Genomic DNA, 21,126 nt, shown 5'->3' with positions numbered 1-21,126 from the left:
AATCGTATCGGTCGTCAAAGGCAACGATGAAATTTCGCAAATTTCGAAAATCCCGTATATATCCGCGATTTGACTCGTCGATGAAGAGCAGAACACGTCCCGGGATTAGTTGCTGCTGCAGGATTAGCAGCACTCTTGTTCCGGAGAATCCCGCGCTCCAGTTCGCAATCATTACGGACTATAGTTGACGACACCTTAATTCCACGTGCGGTGCCGAGATCCGATAAACGGAAGTGCGCTGCCAAGAACGAAGATCCGCTACTTATAAAATATTGGAAAAAGTTGGCCACACAATAAAATGCGCGTTTCCCACAGGGAAATGAGTTTACCTTTTTTCTTTCTCGCATTTGATAACTTTGCACAAACTACGCAAATGTTAAGAGGATTATTGAAACTTGCCCTACAAAAGCTCCGGTCGCGATCGTACAATCGACACTATTTTGTCTCGCATGGAGCAAGGTTTTTCAGTATTCTCTCGCTAATAGAAATTACAGAGTACGGTATATTTAATGCGTGCCGTACAGCGCACAATTAAATAATTAAATTTAAATTAAGTTTTACTTTATATTGCAATAGAAATATTTATAATATAGTACACTATTAATGCAGCATAATATAACGTCAAATGAACGCAAGAGATACTTTTCGAAAAATGTTTAGTTAACCCAGCAGGGCGCGGCAACTCGGAAAGCTTCGACAATTTGTAAGAGAGTATATCGCATTTTATGGAGTAGTAAGAAACTGCTGCACGACACAAAAGAGATGTTGCCAACGAGTCGGGAATATTTCAAACTTTAAGCGGCGAGAGGCAGGCGCGTGAGATAGGTGGACGTTGCGAAACTGTTATAAAAGTTTGAGATCTCTATTGTGAAATATAACGAAAGAAGTGAGAAAGACAATAAATCAAATTTGAGGAAAAAAAAAGTAGTTGACGGAGTAGTCGGAAGAGTTTGACGAGACAGTGTAAACACGAGCATAAAGAAAAAAAATCAGATTTGCTTGATTATTATTTAAAACGCTGACAAATGTTTTTGTGTGTGTGTGATTAATTTACCGAAGCAAAAGACGTTGTCGGACAAAAATGCGTGCTTAATGAAAATTGTTTTACTAAGCTCAAGATAATATATTTTAATTATTAAGTTCGAGTTTTGTTGTTAAGTTAAGAAAACAATCGAAGGAAACTCGATAACGAGTCAATTATGTAAGCGACCTGTTACAGATGCAATTAGTACGTCGTTTAGATACGCGTTTGAAACGTCGTTTTTTTCATCCGTATCGCAAAATAGAATTGTCAGACTGCGAATAATCGCTTTGTGTATACGTTTACGTGTGCGAATTTAAATTAATATTTCTTTCGCGATAAAATCTTTCAAAAGCACGTCCGAATAACTGCAAAATAAAGTACCGTATCCAGACGCGATCAAATGATATGAAATCGGACTACACAATCTTGTCCCATTGATAGAAATAAAATACTCAACATCCATTGTGTAGCCGCCATAAATAGCTAGTCGTTGTGCTTTCCATTTTCGCCGATACTTCGTGAAAGTTAAGAGCGCTGAGTGAAAAGCGGAACCAAGCAAGACAAGTATTGAATGCGAGAATGAGATGACTGCATATCTATAAGGAATCTGTAAAAAGTTTCTGTCATGTCTGCCATTATGTGTGTGTGTGTGTCTTGCGTATGTGTTATTTTACATTAATTACCAAAGCCAAATTTACAAAGGTGTGTAATCGAATGCTTTCTCTGTAGCGTTATAATCGCATTACACAAGTAACGCGAAATTATTACTACGCTTTAGCGATCACAACGCGACACGTGGAACGTCACTTTGAGAAATGCATTCGCCTCTAAGTGAGGGGAAGTAATTTTACAAAGTGCTGCACGATGCTGCAGAATTAAATTAGCATAGACAAGATACAGCACTCTAATTATCACCGCAATTAAGTGTCAAAAATAATTTTTATCAAGATGTTTATTGATCTTTCATTGATCACATTATGACATTATATTATCGTCTTCGAGAGAACCCAAGAAAAAGTTAAAGTATTTATTCAGCTATTTATCAGTTTATCATAGTAATTGTTCGTAGCGAGAGTGTAAGTTTCCATTTTAATGCTCTAAAAAATTAAATTTTACATGAAATCATCAAACTGTAAATCAATTGTATCATTACACGTTGATTATTTTTTTTTTTTTTTCATAGCTTTTATATATTTTGATTTTGCAAATACATATAAGCTCGCTTGTGATTACGACCGAAATAGCAGCTAGAAAATATCGGAAAACATACGATCTGGCCGTGGCTATCGTTGTTATCCGGCCTCGATTTGCGATATCGTATATGTGTATAAATCTACCGACACATGCACATACATCCATGTACGAGTATATTCCAGTAAAGCACGCATGTCCCGGATCGAGAGAAGCCAAAGTAAATGAACATTTGCTGAATAGCTTTTGGCACAAGACAAAGCCGTAGTACCCGAGGAATTTTCCGATTAGCGACCAAATTTTCGAATGCAAGTTCGAAGAGATAGGTTTTCATCGAGTAGAGATGCAAAATTTATATATGAAGTAATATATTTAAAAAATTTTTTTAATATTTTTATATTGCTTTGAAATATTCCTTTATGGATTATCTTTAGAGATCTTTGATAATATAATCTAGCATAACCAATCAAAGATTATTGGAAGTTTATATTTCTAAATCTTGCTTAAATTTAAATTAATCAAAATTGTTTAAGACTTTTCATGTAACTTTTATACATTCGGTAATTTTCTTTAAAGCACCTTCTTATCCAGTACGTTGCTTTTACGAAGATAACAATGTTATGCCATTGAAGGAACTTCCAAAAGTACTGACTGAAGTATTGCATTACATCTACAAAAGGAACAAGAAAAACTTGTTACCAAACCTAACAACAATAGTTGTTACATAGACTACCGTCGAAATATATTCTATTAGCGAGGTCGCACATTGGTCAACTCGCAATGAAAAAAAATGATGTTCTCGTTTTTCCCTTGGTTTATAAAAAGAGAGGCGAAAAAAAACAGAATGCAATAAAATCTGTGGAACTTTTGTTGAGATGCGACTGTCGAATTGGCCGCTATTTCGTGCTGCGATTTGGCGTACGTGTTAGTGATTGTTTACCTCACCCGTTATCTTTTGTATTATTTTGTAAAAATAGCCCGTTTAATTGAATAGGCAAAATCAGGTAGTTTGAAAGTGCAATTACCGCGCGTGGAACATTGATGTTTAAAAAACATTGTGTGTTCAAGTGAAAAATAGCTTTAAACTCAATATCAAATTTATCGGTAAATTGAGTTCATATATTCTCAAATATTAAACAAGTATTATAATTATGTCACATGCCATTTTCGCTGTTCACAATATAACAATATTATTTCTCTATGCTATAATCAATATTATAATAAACTTTGAAAAGATTGATACACTTTTTGGTTTCATTGTTAGCGTTAATAGTTTTAGTTTCATATAAAAATCGAAGATATAAAAGTAATTATTAAAACGTATATTTTAACATATTGTTAAAATATATTCTTGTTCGGTGAATACATTTTAATACGATGGATTTCTATATAAAAATTGCCCAGCAAACAAAGAATTTCCTAGCTACTCCATTTGCGCAATGAAAAAGGATAATACAATATAATACAGTTTATATTTTACGACCGCAAAGGACATTAAATGAAATTAATTTCACTATAAATTTACCATTATATCTCGTGATCGCAAAACATTATACAGAAGCTCTCTGAATAGATTTTCCCAAACGTTCACTGTTTCTCAATAACGTACACAATTAGCATTTATTATCGAATCGCTTGATTCCGTTACGGATTCCCGAGAGAGTGTCATGTAAAATTCAATATCGCGGAGGAATGTCCGCGATATTGTACCGCGCGCCGTACAATAACTTAATGAGTTTCGGAAAAATACCGAAGAGCGGAAAAATGATTGGTAAAGCGCCGTTTCAAGATATTGCACTTCTAATCATTCTTTTTATATCGATGATAAAGATTTGTTCGGCGGAAACCGACTGTTATATTTGAAACTCGCATACCACCAACTGCTCTCGAATTCACAGAAAAGGCCTCTGCGACTTTGCAATTGTCTCATTTATTCTCGAGAAATCTTTTGAAATCCGTCAGACTTTCCAGCGTTCTCGAGACGCTCATCGATCTCTCGGTGGACCTTTCTAGTGTCCAGCAAAAGAGCGTCTCCCGCGAACGAAGTGGAGCGGATCAAACTGCGTATTCGTCGTAATATTTCTCGCGAGAATTATTCCGCGATTAAAAGGGTAAATGCTGCTATTCGCATAATACACTTTTATGATTTCCTGTTAGATAATAATTCGAAATTGTATGCGGATACGTTTGAATATTTTTTACACACAAAAGCCTGAGGACTTTTGTTCATTCGATACACCATTGTGCAACGATTCGAGGTCACAAAGCCGCCTGGCGTGGTTCAAAGGAGCGAGAAAAATTGTCGAAGCAAGTAACATCGTAGAGTCAAAACTGTTGAGTGCCGATGGCGACGATGGCGACGATGGCGACAACGACGACAACGACGACAACCGACAGTGCTAGGATGTCGGCGGGAGCAACGGAGAAAGAGGCCACAGGAATAGAGTAGGATAGATAGTTAGAAACCAGCAATTGGGTCTGCTACCAGCAAACTGGGTGCTTGCAGGTGGGGGAAGGTCGTGGGAGGAGTGTGCCAGAAGCCTGAAAACCGGGTCACCACCGGGTCACTGAGCCTCCGTCGCTGACAAATAAACCCTGGCAGTACTCCTTTGCGTTTACGAATTAATTATAAATATTACGTTGAATTGTCACCGCGATAAGTAGCTTCTCTCGAGCGTATCATCACTAAATCTCCATCGGGGACAGAGATAAACTTTGGCGATTTGTAATAAATGATATAAATTATTTTGACTACTGAACTTTACTATAATTCATAATTGGATACCATTGATATTATAAGCTATTATGTGAACGCTATTGTTGTACATTATTGATTCTGTATTATTATTCATACACTATTAATGAAAACTGAAATTTTAGCTATTGTAGAAAAACTATTGTTACATGTTGCTTGTGCATTTATTCGTTCTACACTATTAATGTGTTTAATTTTCAGCTTATAGTATCCAAATATAGTTTCACGAATAAGCTTCCACCAGCGTGAAGTGCTATATTCCATCGTTCTACGATTGTTCTTTTTCAGCCTATAATTAAGAAACGTATACTTAGAAACGTATACTTGATTGAATTGCCTTGTGTACCTTCTTTCATCACCGCTTGAGACGTTACTCATATTCTGCGTAAAAATAAGCTTCTAATTTTGCTTCGCGTCCAATGAATAGATAATTTTTATTCAAACAGCGAAACAAGCTGTCTGAAAAGATATGCATATAAATAGCGATGGCCTGAAAGGGTGAATATATTTTCAAACTTGTTGTATGCCGTACACATCGATGGTGGCAGCGCACACATCGAATTTAATGCCCACCGCGAATCGTCAACGACGAAAACCGGATTTACACTACGAGTATTGGTTGTATTGATACCGCAATATGGTCCACGCGCTGTAGCGCAAGGAATAATATTTTTAATAATTCAACGTCGTTCTGTAACGCCATTGTTGCAAACCGACAGTATGTATAATTTCCATAGGTAATATTCGCGAGAAGAGAGAATTTTTGCCTGCTCATTCATTTTATTTTCATCTTTTTCAAGCTTATAACGCACCGATGTTAGCAACAGCGATGGGTAGTAATAGTCTGTGTTGTGAGCGCACGGGAAAGGGCAATCGAAATAGGTCGGGAGCAGTTACTGGTCTCGAGGTTCCCGTGAGAATATCAATATTATAAATAGAGAGATAAACGTCCGTATAATCGATTTTATGGTTGCATTAACCCTTAATTCTTAAGCACTCGCGTGATTGAACGTAACTCGTGTTTCCGTGTCTCTTTGATTTGTTCCTTCTACAAGGGGACGATATATTCGTCCGATAATAAATGAAGCCAATAAAAATATATTGCTGTTCGTCTAATAAATAAACGAACAGAGAAAGAACTTTGCTACTATATTTTTGTGTTGAGTTCCTGTCTTGTACTGAAATGGAATAATCATTACTTGCGTCTGATCGGATTACATAAATTGGCTATCAGTAGAAATGTATCGCTTAACGCCGGCAGTGGAATCGCTGCGCGATAAGTCTGGCCGCCCGGGTAAAACTGCGCCCCGACCTGTAACGTCTTAATCTCGTTTCGTATCACTGTAATGTTACAAATGATGACACATTGCAGTGTTAGACTACGGTTACGCGCGCATTTGTCGCCATTTGTTGTCACGCAATCCGCCTACGCCGTCACAACAGCTGGATTACGACGCGCAGTAACGTTACATGTCTAGTCGCGACCAAATAACGTCAATACGCGCTCTAGTATCGAACGCGCACCTAGATATTCTTTATGGATGATAAATCGACGAAAGCACTTAAATATCGATTTATAGCCGTACAAGCGATTATGGTGCACAATATGGGATTTTAGAAAGAATATAATATAAAATGAAAATATAATATGTATTTTATTTTTTTATTATTTTTACACACATTTTACACACGCATATGTATTAATTAGACGCAAAATATTATGCAAAATCTTCTTCGCTTCGTTACAAGCGATAAGAATCTATGAAAAACGTTACTCCTGTTTTAGAGTTAGCTATCTTTTTCTCTTTCTGTTAAATATAAGGAAGCTCAAAATAAATTTCTCGTAGTAATTACAAGGATCTAGTCCCATTAACCGGTAATTAGTTACGGCGAGAAAGACGACTGTGAAATACGGTAAGCAGCCAGATTTTTATCGAAAGGATCGCACTCTTAAGGGAGCGACCTAAATTCGTGCAAGGAATTTTTAATATGGAAAACGAAATGACTGATATTAGACTATCACTCGCGCGGACGAACGATCGTGACAAAGGGCGTTTATTCCACTTTTACGATAAATTGCTTCTTCGGAAATCCATTTAGCCGTAGGAGAAGCCGCTTTTCCGCGACTGGCGGGGCCCGATAAATGCATTATCGTTTTTCCGCCGCCGTCATCTGAGAGACAGCGATAAAGCCGAAGTATGTTTCGTGCGCGCGCGCGCGCGCTCACGCACGTCTGAGTGTGGTAAACTCGAAATTAACACTCTTACCCGTCTACACCGTGTCTACTCGACAACATCTATACGCCCTTTGTTCGCACACTTTACTGCACGGCTATGCACTTTTCTGTCGGGCGCACGTGTTCTTGCATTCGATGTTAACATCGTTTCAGTAACACCCTCTTTTGTTACGCAATGGGTGCGCGGCTGGCACTCGTCGGCCCGCTCGTATTATTAAATCCCTCTTGTGTCTTTTGAAATTTTCCGTAACGCGTTCGTAGATTCACCGACGACTTTGCGCCCGATCTAATCATCATTTGCTTCTCCCCGTTATCTCCGACGTTTCGTTCTTACGATTGCAGCTAATTCGCAATAAACCGCCGCGTTTTCTTCGCTTTCCGTCGAGGAGGTTGATTTAAAGGAAATTGCGAATTGACAAAGCTGTTTGCACTAATCTAAATCTATCTAACGATATTCCTTAATAGATCTGTTCGTTTTTCCGACGGTAAAGATAGTAACGCTTGCCTGTCAATTTATTTGCAGACTCTAGACAAGGATAAATTGCTATGAGGCGAGCAATCGGCCGGCGTATTCGCGATTGAAGCTTCCTTAATCGCATGTCACGACGTAAAGCTCGAACGTAATGCCCTGCAGTTTAACGAGACTAATTAGAAGTTGCATTAACCCTAATACATTTGTTCGATCACGTTTGCCCTTCGTTGACATCCGCAAACATCGGCACGCTTCCTGTGTATATTGGAACGCGCGCACGTACATACGAGGGAATCGATCGCGTAGTTTTCCAACGATTTCATGGATGCGTTATTACAACGCGTCGCAGTTCTTCTCTGTACACGAATATTCGATACTCGACGGTATCGGTGCTCTTTTCGGGCAGCTCCCATTGAATCGCACATTTTTTTCACCGTTTGTCATAATCCATCACTCAATTCGAGATACCGCGTGCCGATTACAGAATTTCCTGACATGGGAAACGATGGGTAACGTCAAGACAATACTTTCGTAATTTCCCACGTGCCGCGCAACATATTGAATTCACATCGCGTGCGGCTTCTCCTTTCGCATCTTGATAATTTAGTTACGCGACGAGACGAGAGACATGCGAGCAGTGCAAAGTAGTGAATCCAGAAGAAGATATTGACATTCGGATATCTGGAATATATAAGGATACTTTTGTGATTCCATCTCACTGGTCGAAAATTCCTCGAGTAACCTCGATCGACATTACGGGTTTTGTAAGCCATCATCCATCGTGCCGCAAAGTCTCCGTGATGCGGAAATTCACGGTCCAACGGGCGAATCCCACAACCGTACTTCCGCGTGCACTTCGTTTCACCTGTCGCGTTTATTTTTCCTTCGTTTTACCTCCTCCCGTGACGTGCTTACATTGGAGATTTGTAATGCCCCGACCGCATCGCGGATGTAAACAAAAGTAAAGAAAGCGGGGCCGATTATTCGGCCGTGAAAACAGGGTCAAAAGGCTACTTGGTAAAATTGAGATTTATTGTAGCCGCGCTACAAATATAATGAAGCGCGAGCTCGAATGCCTGCTCGATCAATCGCGGAATATTACGCCGGCAGAAAGTCAAATAAAACGATGAAAGAGAAATTCCGGGAAATGAAGCGTAAGGAAGCTTTTTCGACAGATTTATGGAGCAACAGTTACGCCATTATTTCAATGTGAAGTAGTAAGCCCTAATAAATCGTGTAACTGCGTAAAAATCTCGGCGAATCTTTTTCACAAGACGTTAAATCGACTGTTCGAACGACTTCTTAATTTTTAGATGTGATAGAAATCGGCAAAGAGAGGTACGAGCATGAACAAACTATTATTACAGACGCAACACAGAGGAAAGATAAAAAACGCACGAGAGATCGAATATCGTCTAAATACTCGATCGTGAAATTAGATTTTTGTATCGTTACTCATTTGTATTATTCGAAACAACGCGTGTTCAATAGTCAACCTCAGATATTTCTCGGAGGAATTTTAAGAATAGGCAACGTCTTAAAAAATTGAAATAGGACGATCCCATTCTCGAAGCGGGACGAGAGATTCTATAGCGGCGGAGATTCGGTCGACCAAAAAGGAAGACGGGAAAAAGAGCGCGGTTGCAGACGAAAAAGGGAACGGCAAATGCTTTTCCCCACTTAACTGAGAATCTAAGATAGTATAACGAGTCGATGGACTTTTATGCTCAAGAAAAATGCGCGTTTCATCCAGGAAAGTAGTTCCGAATTGCCGCGTGCAGCGCGATTTCAATGCTGACGCTTCTCTTATAGCCACTAGCCCAGCTTCCCTTATGGCCACTAGCATATTGCCATTATCACGTAAGGACTATAATTCTTTTTTTTTTCTTCTCTCATTTCGACCAAATCTCCTTTCTATATTCTGAAAGCGTGTTATCAGCTTAGAGAAATTTTCACAAAATAGTAGCGAGATTAAAAATAATTATATGAATACTATACATATACATATTTACAAAATTAACATACGTTTCGGTCTCAATTAGGATATCTTCTACAATAAACTTTCTAAATTAAATACAATACAAGGAAGACTTTTGCATATCTGTCGTGCAAATTGAAAAAAAACCGACCAGTAATAAATATGTCGAATATATAAATTTTCAATCAAATTGTGTCGTAAATCACGCCAGATCGCTCTGAACTCTTGAGCTTGTCCGCTCATGTCTAAGTTGTTGAAAATGTTTCTTCAAAATCGATTGATATAACAGAGTAGTTGAAATCCAAACACGTTAAGTCAAGAGATTAAAAATAGATCGAAGTATAAAAGTGAAAGAATGTCTCAAGTTTGAAATGCGACGTGTCGCACAATATAAGAATCTTTCAGATTCTTTTGAAATTTTATTGGATCATTCGTCTCTTTCTCTGCATTTCAAGTAATTACGGTGGAACTTTCGTCGTGTGACTAAAAAAGTGGAGTGGAAAGACGCTTCCTTTGGTGAGGTAATAACATGGAAAAGAGTGCTTTCTCGTGCGACAGCTAATAATGAGTCGCATTTCATTACAGAACTCTCATCGACTTAATTACGTGCAAGATGATTTCAATATTCCGATGCCAAAGGAATTCGCCGTTCAGTAGTTACAACGAGAATGAGAGGCGATATACAAAGAATATGAAAAGAACAAACTGTATTCGTTTACTTCAATATCGCGAAGAATGACATAACATTTATGTTACGGAAGGATGTTAACGAGAATGCGTGCACGTCGACTCGTCATCTTGGCAAAACTTTCTCATGTATTTTCTGCCATCTCGGAAATTTATCATTTGAAAATCGACTTGGATATATATTTTGATTTCTTTGGAAAAATATTTCGATTAACGCTGCGTCTTCCATTTCGCGGAATATATAATCAATCCTTCTCCTGCCATGCAGCGGAGCTTACGAGCTCGTTTCTATTCGCGTATATTTACTTTGCACGCAGCATGTCGTCATGGCTGTTGTCTCACTTTACGCGCCACGGGTGAGCATTTTTGTACCATGGAAGTTAATCAAGCAACTGATTAAAGCTCGTCTAATTAGGAAGCTCGCCTGGGAGCCACTTTGACACGCATGTTAAATCAGATCGTAAGAATCCGTCAACGTCGATACTATTCTTGTTCTATTTATAGCACAATTCGGAAATCTGGAACAATTATTGTCGCGATTATGTTTTATTTATTAAATACAAATTTACAAATTTTCTCTCGATGTTTCGATGACATATGGAGTTCAGAATTCAAAGAAGCTAGAAGTGATTCTAGATTTGATTCCCGTAATATTTCAAGTTAAGTATTCCTATCATTACATCGCTTATATCATCATTGTTTAAGTGTAGTCTGGAGAGATGGCAGAGAGAATGAGAGGGGAATTAAAAGGCAATGAATTCTCTCAATTAAATAGCGTTTAATTCTCGGAATTGAGATCTAAGGGCGCGAGCGATGCTACGTAGGGCGTCCGGCGAAGTCAATGGAATCATCCATGCGGGGACAAATGGCACGCGTAATTAATCCTGTCATGTGTATAAGATTAAATTGATATTAATTACCAACTAAACAGAATTCAGGAGAAATTGGCGTCGGCTCTAACATGGAGCACGTCGGCGCATACATTAATGCACGCCGTTGCACGCTGCTGCACGCGAAGGTCTCGGGATCATCAGGACCAATTTGTGATGTCGCGAATGCATCGAGGTCGGTTGGGCACCCAGATATACACCGTCGCGTTGGAATTCAATTTGCGAAGCAAGCTCGGATTATCAGTTTTTCCGCCGGTTATTTCCATGCATAACTGATGAGAAAAGAAGAGCGAGAGAGAGAACCTTTAAGAGACTTGATGGAAATATCCGTCGCTGGTGAATTTGGATTAAAGCCATGGCGAGAGTCAATACGAGCGCCACTGGCTGGGCGCACTCGAGGTATCAAGCACGGAAAATGGAAAACATGCAACTTATGTGTGCTATGTGTGAGCTTTCGCAGAAACTGCAGAAAAAATATATAGAATGTCTAATAAATTGCAGTGTGACCGGCGAGAAGCTGATGACGAAATGTTTATTCAAAAATTGTGGATATTCCGACAGGAAAAAGAAGATCATTTATTAAAATATCAATAATAGTAATTTATAATGTTTTTTGGTACCAATCATATTTTAATAAGTGTTCTAACCGTACAATTATTGGTTGATCAACACAACTTGAAATAGATATTATAATTTAAATGTAGCGTTTAAAATGATCGCCATTTTCTCAAACGCACTTGATCTCAAAATGTTTGTTGATCGAAGAAACGCCTGCCGCGAATGTACATGTTGCTCGCGTGGTCTGACACGTCTGTCTCGCGTCAGATGGAGATACGCCGTCGTATTTCGCGCGCCCTTATTCGCGCGTCTGGCACCTGGCACTTAAATCGAGCTCGCATCCCGCGAAATTTCAGCCGACACGCTGGGTAGAAGCCCTTGGAGACTTTTAGAACGGAACGGACGATGGAAATGGCGTCGGAAACCGAAGCAGAATTCAGAATAAATTTTGCGACGCGGCTCCCCTTTTCCAATACATCCGTGCGATTCTTTTCCGCATCGTCTTACGATTCCATTCGAGTTGTTCTATGATATTTGTAAAATTCTCGGGAGACACAAAAATAAGTGAAATGCAAAGAAGTCTTTTATATAATTTTATTCTTTTTTATATAAGATGATCCGTTTTTAATGATATAATTGGAAAGAGAATGATTCAACCGTGGAAAAACAATTCTTCAACAAGCTGATGTCTTCTCGTCTTTGATAATTTTTTGTTATACAAACGTTCTTTCTTTTTGAGACGTTACACACACAATTCTAGTTGCAAACGGATTAATACATTTTGCGCGTCGAATGCAGGCGAAACATTTATCCACGTAAACTTATATTCGCGAGTTCGACAAACAGCAAAGTTTTGGCAGCGATAAATCGAGACTCGAAACGCCGTATAATTCCGTAATTCGGGAAACCTTTCATCTCGCGAGGAATTAATTTATACGAGCGTTATCGGACCGAGTGCTTTCTCCCGATGCAATCCGTCGGCAGCGGCGATGGTTTAGTGGACGGTAGTTCGAAGGGCCGCATTGGAATCCCAGACGGAATTGAAATTGTTCGCGGATGAAATTTCCCAGGTATGTTCTCGGGCTTAATTCAGGAATCAAGTTTAAACAAACTTCCAATGAGAATATGGGGAGACCGTCAGAAGCCGGGCCGGCCCGGACAAAGCGCGATGATCGAAGATGAAAAATTATCGCGAGGAATCAACGTGATTAATTGCGAGGTCGCTTTTTGTCGCTCGCACACTCGAGTTGATTCGAGTGTCCCTTCGTAGCTGACGCACACCCTTGAACGGGTATCTGCACAAGGCAATGCGCTCTTTGATCGTCGCTTTGCCATTATCGATACGCTTTAACGATGCAGTTTCAAATATCGTGCGCTTTTAATGAAAATTAAAATATTATATCAATGATTAATTACGCGGTCTCTTTTTGCAGGTCCCTCCGACCGAGGAGAACCCTTTTGCTTCACTTGTTAAATTTTATAATACCGCATACGGAAGATGTTTAATGTCGTGTAACTACAATTTCAATTAGAGTACCGCTTTAATTTTGATTGTTAAGTCAGTAATTATTGAGCAATTATTGAGCTACAGAATATCGCGCTTGGAAATAATAACGCGCAGAGGTGCACCTCGCCCATGATAATATCAAATATAACGAATTAACCGATATAATATGCCTCGGTAAAACTTTCGTAAAAATGCAAGCGAATTTTTTATTCATTTCCATCCGCCATTTACATTTTTTAGAATAATTAATTTGCTATGCCCGCGAATGAGCGATCAGAATACTACCATGAATACCGTGAATACTTTCATTCAATGCGAACAAGCTGGCACGTACAATGAATGAGATTTCGAGCATACTGCTTCCTACGTGTTTGCGAATAATGTTCCAATCAGGAGCTAAGAGAATATTGTTGTTTCTTGGTTTACTGGCAAGCATGCCGACGATATCACCGTAGATATGAAAGTTATCGCGCCTTTTCTTTGCATGCAATGAATCCGACGAAAACATCTGGCGGTCTCTACAGAATTTCCTTGTTTCTTAAGAAAGCAATCTTTCTATTATCAAAGTTTATTCGACGGATAATCATTTCAGTATACGTCACACAACAATTTCACTATTCAATCTAATAACTTCCGGTTTTTTGTACATTATGTAATAAACAATTTTCAAATGAATCTATCTACTTTTTCATCGGCAAACGGCGCACTTTAATTAACACATAAATTAAATTTTTGATTTGTCAAAGTTTGGTCCGTATTACGATTTTTTAAGCGTGCTGCACAAGAAACAATTGTATTATTTGTTAAAAACTCTGAAATTACTTACTACACAATCCAATATAAAAAAAGACTCGGAATTTTGCACAGAGGAAATGAAAAGTAAATAAGTGATCCGGTTCCAATAGAGAAGAATAGGAAATTCTGTTGCACAAAGTGAAGAGCTTAAAACATGACAGAAATAGATATTTGAAGAGAAAGTTATTTTATTATATCAGAAAATATGTAACAATAAACTTTGAGCGCCGTGAATTTTTATATCACGCAATTTCATAGTCGAGACGATTTTTTTACTCGAGAGTTTTGTTTTCTAAAATTAATACTTAAAAAAAAATTAATATATCGCCACACTTTTGAATCACATTCTACGCATAGCAATGCGTAAGGAAAAAATATAGTATCACACTATATTGTCACTACTTTTAATTGAAAAATAAAATATATTTTAAATAACAAGAATATAATAAACTCAGCATGATATGAAACACCGCTACTGTATGGAGGAACGCAGCCGCGTGTTTGACGTGAGCCGCGCTCGTGAATGAAGTGGCGCGGCCGTGTCACGCTCAAGTATGATAAAAATAAACTGATTAGCACTTAAAATAATCATATTCAGACAATTCTTTTATATGTAGTATACTGTACTGTAGAAGACATATTGTATCCATTATGCAAGGCTATTTACCTTGTGCCGATCGTAGACCTCCGCGAGAAGAAACATCGACGGCTCGCAGCACTCTCTCCTAAAGCTTTTTCTTTTTCAGTACGTGCACTTCACGTACCTCTTGAGTGAGAAATAAAAGAAAAACAGAGCAAAAAATTGAAAAAGAGAAGATTGATGTAAAAAAAGATAAAATCGTGAGTCGAGAAAAAAAAGAAACGGAATGGATCTTTCGTGTACAAGAGCTTTCGCGAACTTGCGGCAGCACGCGAACCACACAACCAAGTGGCGCAACTGAACTCAGCTGAACCGAGTCGGAGCTTAAATTACCGAAGAGAGAAGGCTGCGGGGGTAGTGGCGGTGGATGACGGCGGCAGCGACGGCAGCGGCAACGGTGGTGGAATAGAGGGCGAGGATCGCGTCGTCTCCCTCGCATCGATTTACTGACAGTGGCGCGCGCTTCGAGACTCGTTCGCGAGCGAGAATCGCATTCCACTAGCACAAAAATGCCCGCGAGCAATCTTTGCAAAGGGTGCGTCCGACTTGGAGATTTTTTCATAAAACTTAAACCAAATTATAAGTCTCGGCAAGTGATTTCCGAAACACTCCACCCTCTGGTATCCGTCAAGACCGCCAGTTTCCTGAGAAATCACTTTTAAAGTTAGAATTTTTTAATAACCATAAACATTCAAATGCTCACGCGTATTATAATTAGAATATAAGTATATACAAATTGAACTACAATACAATACAAAATTATGTACTAAAAATGATATAAATAAGAAGCAATCTAGCATTTACATAGTGATATCTTAAAAGATGACGTAAGAGCAAATTAAAACAAGGTCAAAATAAAAAAAATAACTTATTCTGTAAAAATTAACTGTATATAAAATAATATTTAACCGATATTTAAAAGTTTGGAAAACTTTTAGTAAAATATTTAATTTAAGTACATTAAGCTTTGAATTGATGTGCGCTATACAAATCTCAATTTAATATCGCGAAAAAAATCACTTCTCTTCGTATCGTGCACTTTTAATGAGAATCAAACTGAAGGAGGCTCGTGCAGTCCGCGATCGGTTCCAAGATGAGACTTTCTTTCTAGCGCAGCCAAAAGCCGCATGGTGGGATGAGTGGGATGAAGGGTGCTCCACTTGTTTTGTTCGAAACGAATGCTATCTTTGAAGAGAAGTACTCATAGCACAAAACTCGCAAACTGCATCACAGCCGGCGCAACTACAATCATATATAATGAAAGCCTTATAACGAAATTGAATTGGAGAAGCTGAAATTTGAGAGTCTAGTAAGAATCGAGAGGCAATGGAGGAAAGAATAAAAAGAATTAAGGAAGTTTTTATGTGCATGTATAATGATTAATAAAAATCTACCGGGAGAAAAATAACTTAATAATTCAAAAAATAATTTCGGTTTTTATAAATTGTTATTATTTTTTACGTAGCACGCTTAAAAAATCGAACAAAACTTGCTTACAATTTTGAAAAACAAATATTTAATTTACGTGTAACTAAACTGTGCTTTGCCTGACTAAAAAGTAGATTTATTGTTCCCATTAAAATCCCAAAATTATTTATTATATAATTCAATATATTTGAAGTGCGTACACTTCTCGGTATATTCATCGATGACGCTTTCGGTTAATCTACGCGACGCTGCCAAAACTCGCCGTATCAGCAAAGGAAGATCCCCAAGGACAAATATACTCTCATGATCAATTTGTATACAGGATGATTCAAAATAACCTGATGTCCTTGCAATGCCATATTCTTGAGCGAATTCTGAGACGATTTTTCCTTTTACAAAATTTTGTCCGAAGCTTAGTTTTCGAGTTATAATTGAAAATAATTTGCTACTTACGAGTCCGATACAACGGACAGGCAGGGACGGTGCAATGCGTCATGAGACGACAGTAAACACTTGACAGTCTCATTATACATTGCGCGTCCCTGCCTGCCCGTTGTATCAAACTCGTAAGTTGCTACCTATTTTCAATTATAACTCGAAAACTAAGCTTCGGACAAAATTTTGTAAAAGGAAAAATTGTCTCAGAATTTGCTCAAGAATATGGCATTGCAAGGACATCAGGTTATTTTGAATCACCCTGTATATCAGCGTTTTCCGAAACGTGATATCTCAAAGAGAGACTTCAGATCCACTGGTAATACATTTGATACAAACGCTTGTTCATAGTTATGATCGTTATACTGCTACTTATGCGCTTGGCTAAATTCCCTGCGCAGATTTGAAGCTCGTAATATGGTTATTCGCACGTGTACGCGTAATTCGACAGCGTCGATATTCGCTATAATAGTTGAACATCATGTTATTATTGGAGAAGTAATGCACTAAAGTTGTAATACTCTGAGCAAAGTTATGTGCAGCATCTAAGGATGCTTCAAATTTAATACTTTAATTATATTATATTGCGATTACTTTTTCTTTTGATGTACATTGTCGTCACATATCTGATATACCATATTAAACTATCAAGATTATGTTTTGAAGTGCCTCAACTTCTCTCATTAACATATCGAAAGTTGCTAAAAGTTATCGCGTCAACTAAACGCACATGAAAGATTTGAAGTGAATGGATTATCCTGCGCTCGATTACATGCAGTGTTATTAAGTCTGACAGAATAAAGGGCTGTATAGGCTACAGTATATCTTACGAGCTGTCTGTGTGTGATTAATAATTTAAGTTTGCAACATCCTTAGATAGACGGCCCCAAATGCTTCCTTAATAAGCGAATAAGAATACAAAAATTTGCGAAAGATAGAAAAGCGTCTTTTTTCTGTACGTATTGCTTTAGCGATTTTTTTTGTCTTGTCTGGCGCGCAAATAATCACGTTATTGCACGGTAGTAGTGTGGCTCAGACAATGGTACGAAGTAACAAGGGGAAACGGCGTCGGTAACAGTGGAAGCTCGTGCGAAAACGAGCGATGCAAAAATCGCTTGGGTTTTCGTCGTCACTTTCCTTTTTTGACTGCAGGACAATACTGAAGAGAATTCGGATTTTAACGATTTTCCAGCAAGTTTTTACAGCAATTTATTCTTGATGTTGTGTAATTTCGGGGAAAAAAGGAAGGAAAAAAATGCTAAATACACATTTGTGTCGATAAAACTGTCGAAAAATATTGCGTCATGATGCTACCTCGGTGCTACCATAATTAGACAAATGAATAAACAATGGAGTGATCATGAAGACGGTAGTTTTTATGTCTTATTTTTTAGCGCTCTTATAAAATTTTAATGATTTATGTTGACAATATAACGAATGGGTCGTATATTTCTTTGCATTTATTTCTAATGTACCTATTTAATACACATTTAAAATATTTTTGTACTCTTAATGTGAATTTTATTTATTCAAGCGTGTTGCGAATACCGAGTACCAAATTACGCAATTAATTTTTCATTTGCGGTTTACTGCCTATCAGCAAAACGATCCGACATCTCAATTACTACCATTACTGTCCGCTCACTGCGGTGTCGTAAATTTTTAATTAAAATATCCTGGATTCTCGGAAATTCTGCGAGATCACTGTGCAGAAATATGGATTCTCGGAGCGACAAGTTGTGAGTGTTCATTCGAAAAATATCGAGTTTGATTACAAGAGACGAAATCTCGCGGGAGACGGCAACTTGGCAAGGAAGCAAAATAACCGATAAAAGTAGTGAAGGCAAGAAATCGATATAAATTGCTGTTAACGATTTCTTTATCTATCTTCAGTAACCGATATGTCATCATTCCTGCGGAAAAAAGTTAAAGGAAAGTAGAGTCTTGATATCCTGCACGCGTACTTCTCCGCGAACTACACATATAAGGGAGATTTAAAAGTTTACTCCATTCCTGTGGGATATTCGGTCGCATTTGTCAAGGATAGTTGAAAAGGATTCTATAAAAAAGATCTTTCGTAACAGCGACTGTTTTTGCAATATCTCCGATCGAAGAACGTAATCCAGCTGTAGTCGAAAGTAATTGAAGCATCTCCAGATAACACGCAAATCTTAAAAACATCTGAAAGACGTCCAAAAGACGTCAGAAAAAGTAATGACTTTTGGATGATCCTTCCAAGATGTCTTTAAGATTTGCGTGTTGTCTGGGATCCTTTCGGAAATTTTACTTTACCGTTTTTTTTTTTTTTGTAGCACATGTAAGGTATATTATTTAATATAATCGTGTATTATTACTATAACAAAAAGAATTAAAAATATATAACTATACAAAAAAAGAAATTTACGAATTGTATATCAAATTGTGTGTTTCAAAATCTCCAGATATTATTTCTATTGTAAATTTCTTAGTCGTTTTCAAATCTGTTTCTTCTCAATAAAGTATGACGATACTATTTTTTAAAGAAATATTAAAAAATCGATTATTAAAGCTGTGGTTAAAGCAATTCAAGAATAAATTTTTGAAACATTCTGTATTATTACTATATTTTATTATGATGGTTTATCGCGCTAAGCTTTTCGATTGATTAATAGCTCTCACATCGAAAATTTCATTCAGACTAACAGCGAGAGGGTGAGCTGGACGATGGCGAAAACGGGGTGGCAAAAGAGAACTGTACTTCGAAGCAGGCCGGTTAGGGGCGCTACACCCTCGCCAACATGGCTGTCGCAGCTTGATACCCCGCGCGAGCTTCTCGACACATCCGCGGTACCTGCGTCTCGTGTGTATCGTCAAGGAATCGCGGCCACTCGCGTGAGCAGAAATATCACGTAAGTAGAATAGATAGCGGCGCTCTAATCACGTGCGAACATTCGTAGATACGGGAATTCGTTAGAGAAAATGTGGTCGGAAAATTTTCGCGTCGAATGACAATCCGTTATCGGACAAGGTACGGCTGCCTGCGTGCGCGTTGCATTGTGTATGTGTGCGCGCGCGTGTACGTGTAGTTTGTGTATGTATCCGTATCTTGTATGTACAGTTGCGTCGGTGTTTCGAGACGCGTGTCTACATCGGCGATCAATAAAACGATGGCGGAGGACGGAATATTTTGACATAGTATGCGTGTATTCTTGCTTCCACTAAGGACACTCCCGTCCTCACGTTGCTGTGTGTCACCTCTCTGTGTTTGCATCTCGTTTGTACCCTCCACACTCGTGCGCTTTCATCTCCTGCACGCTGTCTCTTTTCCGAAACAGTAATTTGGAGTATTCGTTTCACCGGTGATATTTTACGAGATGTCGCACGGTTGTTAAATAAGAGAGGTCTTGTCATCATCGTCGTTTGGAATAATGAGTAACATTGACCTCGTAATAAATATAATGATATCTTAAAAATATCTTAGATGAAGTCTTAAAATTGCATCAACTGCTTCCACGTTCTATATATGAGAGATATATATAGTAGTGATAAAATTTATGAGCCAAAGAATTATTAAAAATCCGCGCGCAGAAAGCAAATTTTGTCGAAATGAATGTGGAAAGCTCAGTACAATAACACTACTTTATTTTATAAATCAATTATCAATTGTTTAATTAATAAAATTTGAATTTTTTTAATTTGTCATATTTAAAAGGTGAAATAAATGTTTCGTGTTTTATAGACTGTGTTAAGATTAACTGGGAATCTAAAAAAGAACATCTTGATGTTACTCGTCCAAATGACGATGTACTGTCAGTAAGGAATATGATTTTGTCTTCTCTTCAACATTTTTGAAAATATTGATACGATGATAAATTACGACGAATCTGAAGTAAATTTTTTTCTATTCAATAAAGATGACGGACGCAGATTTATGCTTAAATGATATATTAAGCGAAATCGCGCAATTTCAACGTTAAAATGGGACACGTCTGAAATAAATTAAAATTAATCGACCTGCATATTTTATTTATTTTATAAAGTTGTACATTTATTTTATAAAGCTATTTGAAATATTCCTGGCATAAATATTTGACTAATTATAACATTTACGTTTTTGAATTAAATTTATTAAATAAATTTTTAAAACTGCAAGTGGAGTAATATTATTTTTATGATCGAAAAACATTTTCAATATTGAAAAAAATACTGTATAGAATCAAGTTTGGAATAGAGAGAGTATAAACCTATCTTGTATACGCAATGTGTCACTGTCACCACTACACGAAGTTAGCTTTCTGTGATCACGGAAGCATGTCATGTGACGACACAATCTGGCAATAACAGAGTGTCAGCCAGAAATTTAGCAAATAATCTAGAAATTTTCTAATGCAAGACGATCAAAGAGTATCTGATATATTTTTTTACCGAAATGTTCAGTTGCAAGCAATGAAAGTATTCCCGTATGTTTGTGACATATCGCTGTAGCATAATTTCGGTAGTACTGAAAGTTTTTATGAAATAACTTAACACAACGATTAATAAATCATAATT

The 21,126-nt window shown here is 37.7% G+C and overlaps 2 protein-coding genes across 2 annotated transcripts in view; one reads left to right on the top strand and one right to left on the bottom strand.

Moving 5' to 3' along the window:
• The window catches only part of LOC105672941 (uncharacterized), a 37,688-nt gene extending 22,644 nt beyond the window's left edge, over positions 1 to 15,044 (bottom strand). The window contains exon 1 of the mRNA XM_012368220.2: positions 14,761 to 15,044. The gene's annotated coding sequence lies outside the window, so the exon portion shown is untranslated. The remainder of the gene's footprint in view (positions 1 to 14,760) is intronic.
• The window catches only part of LOC105672942 (uncharacterized), a 131,160-nt gene that overhangs the window by 100,160 nt on the left and 9,874 nt on the right, over positions 1 to 21,126 (top strand). The gene's annotated exons all lie outside the window — the stretch shown is intronic.

The sequence above is a fragment of the Linepithema humile genome, chromosome 6 (genome assembly GCF_040581485.1).
Source record: "Linepithema humile isolate Giens D197 chromosome 6, Lhum_UNIL_v1.0, whole genome shotgun sequence".
Classification (NCBI taxonomy): domain Eukaryota; kingdom Metazoa; phylum Arthropoda; class Insecta; order Hymenoptera; family Formicidae; genus Linepithema; species Linepithema humile.
The sequence above is the reverse complement of the archived record's forward strand: the minus strand, read 5'-3'. Positions and strand labels throughout refer to the sequence as shown.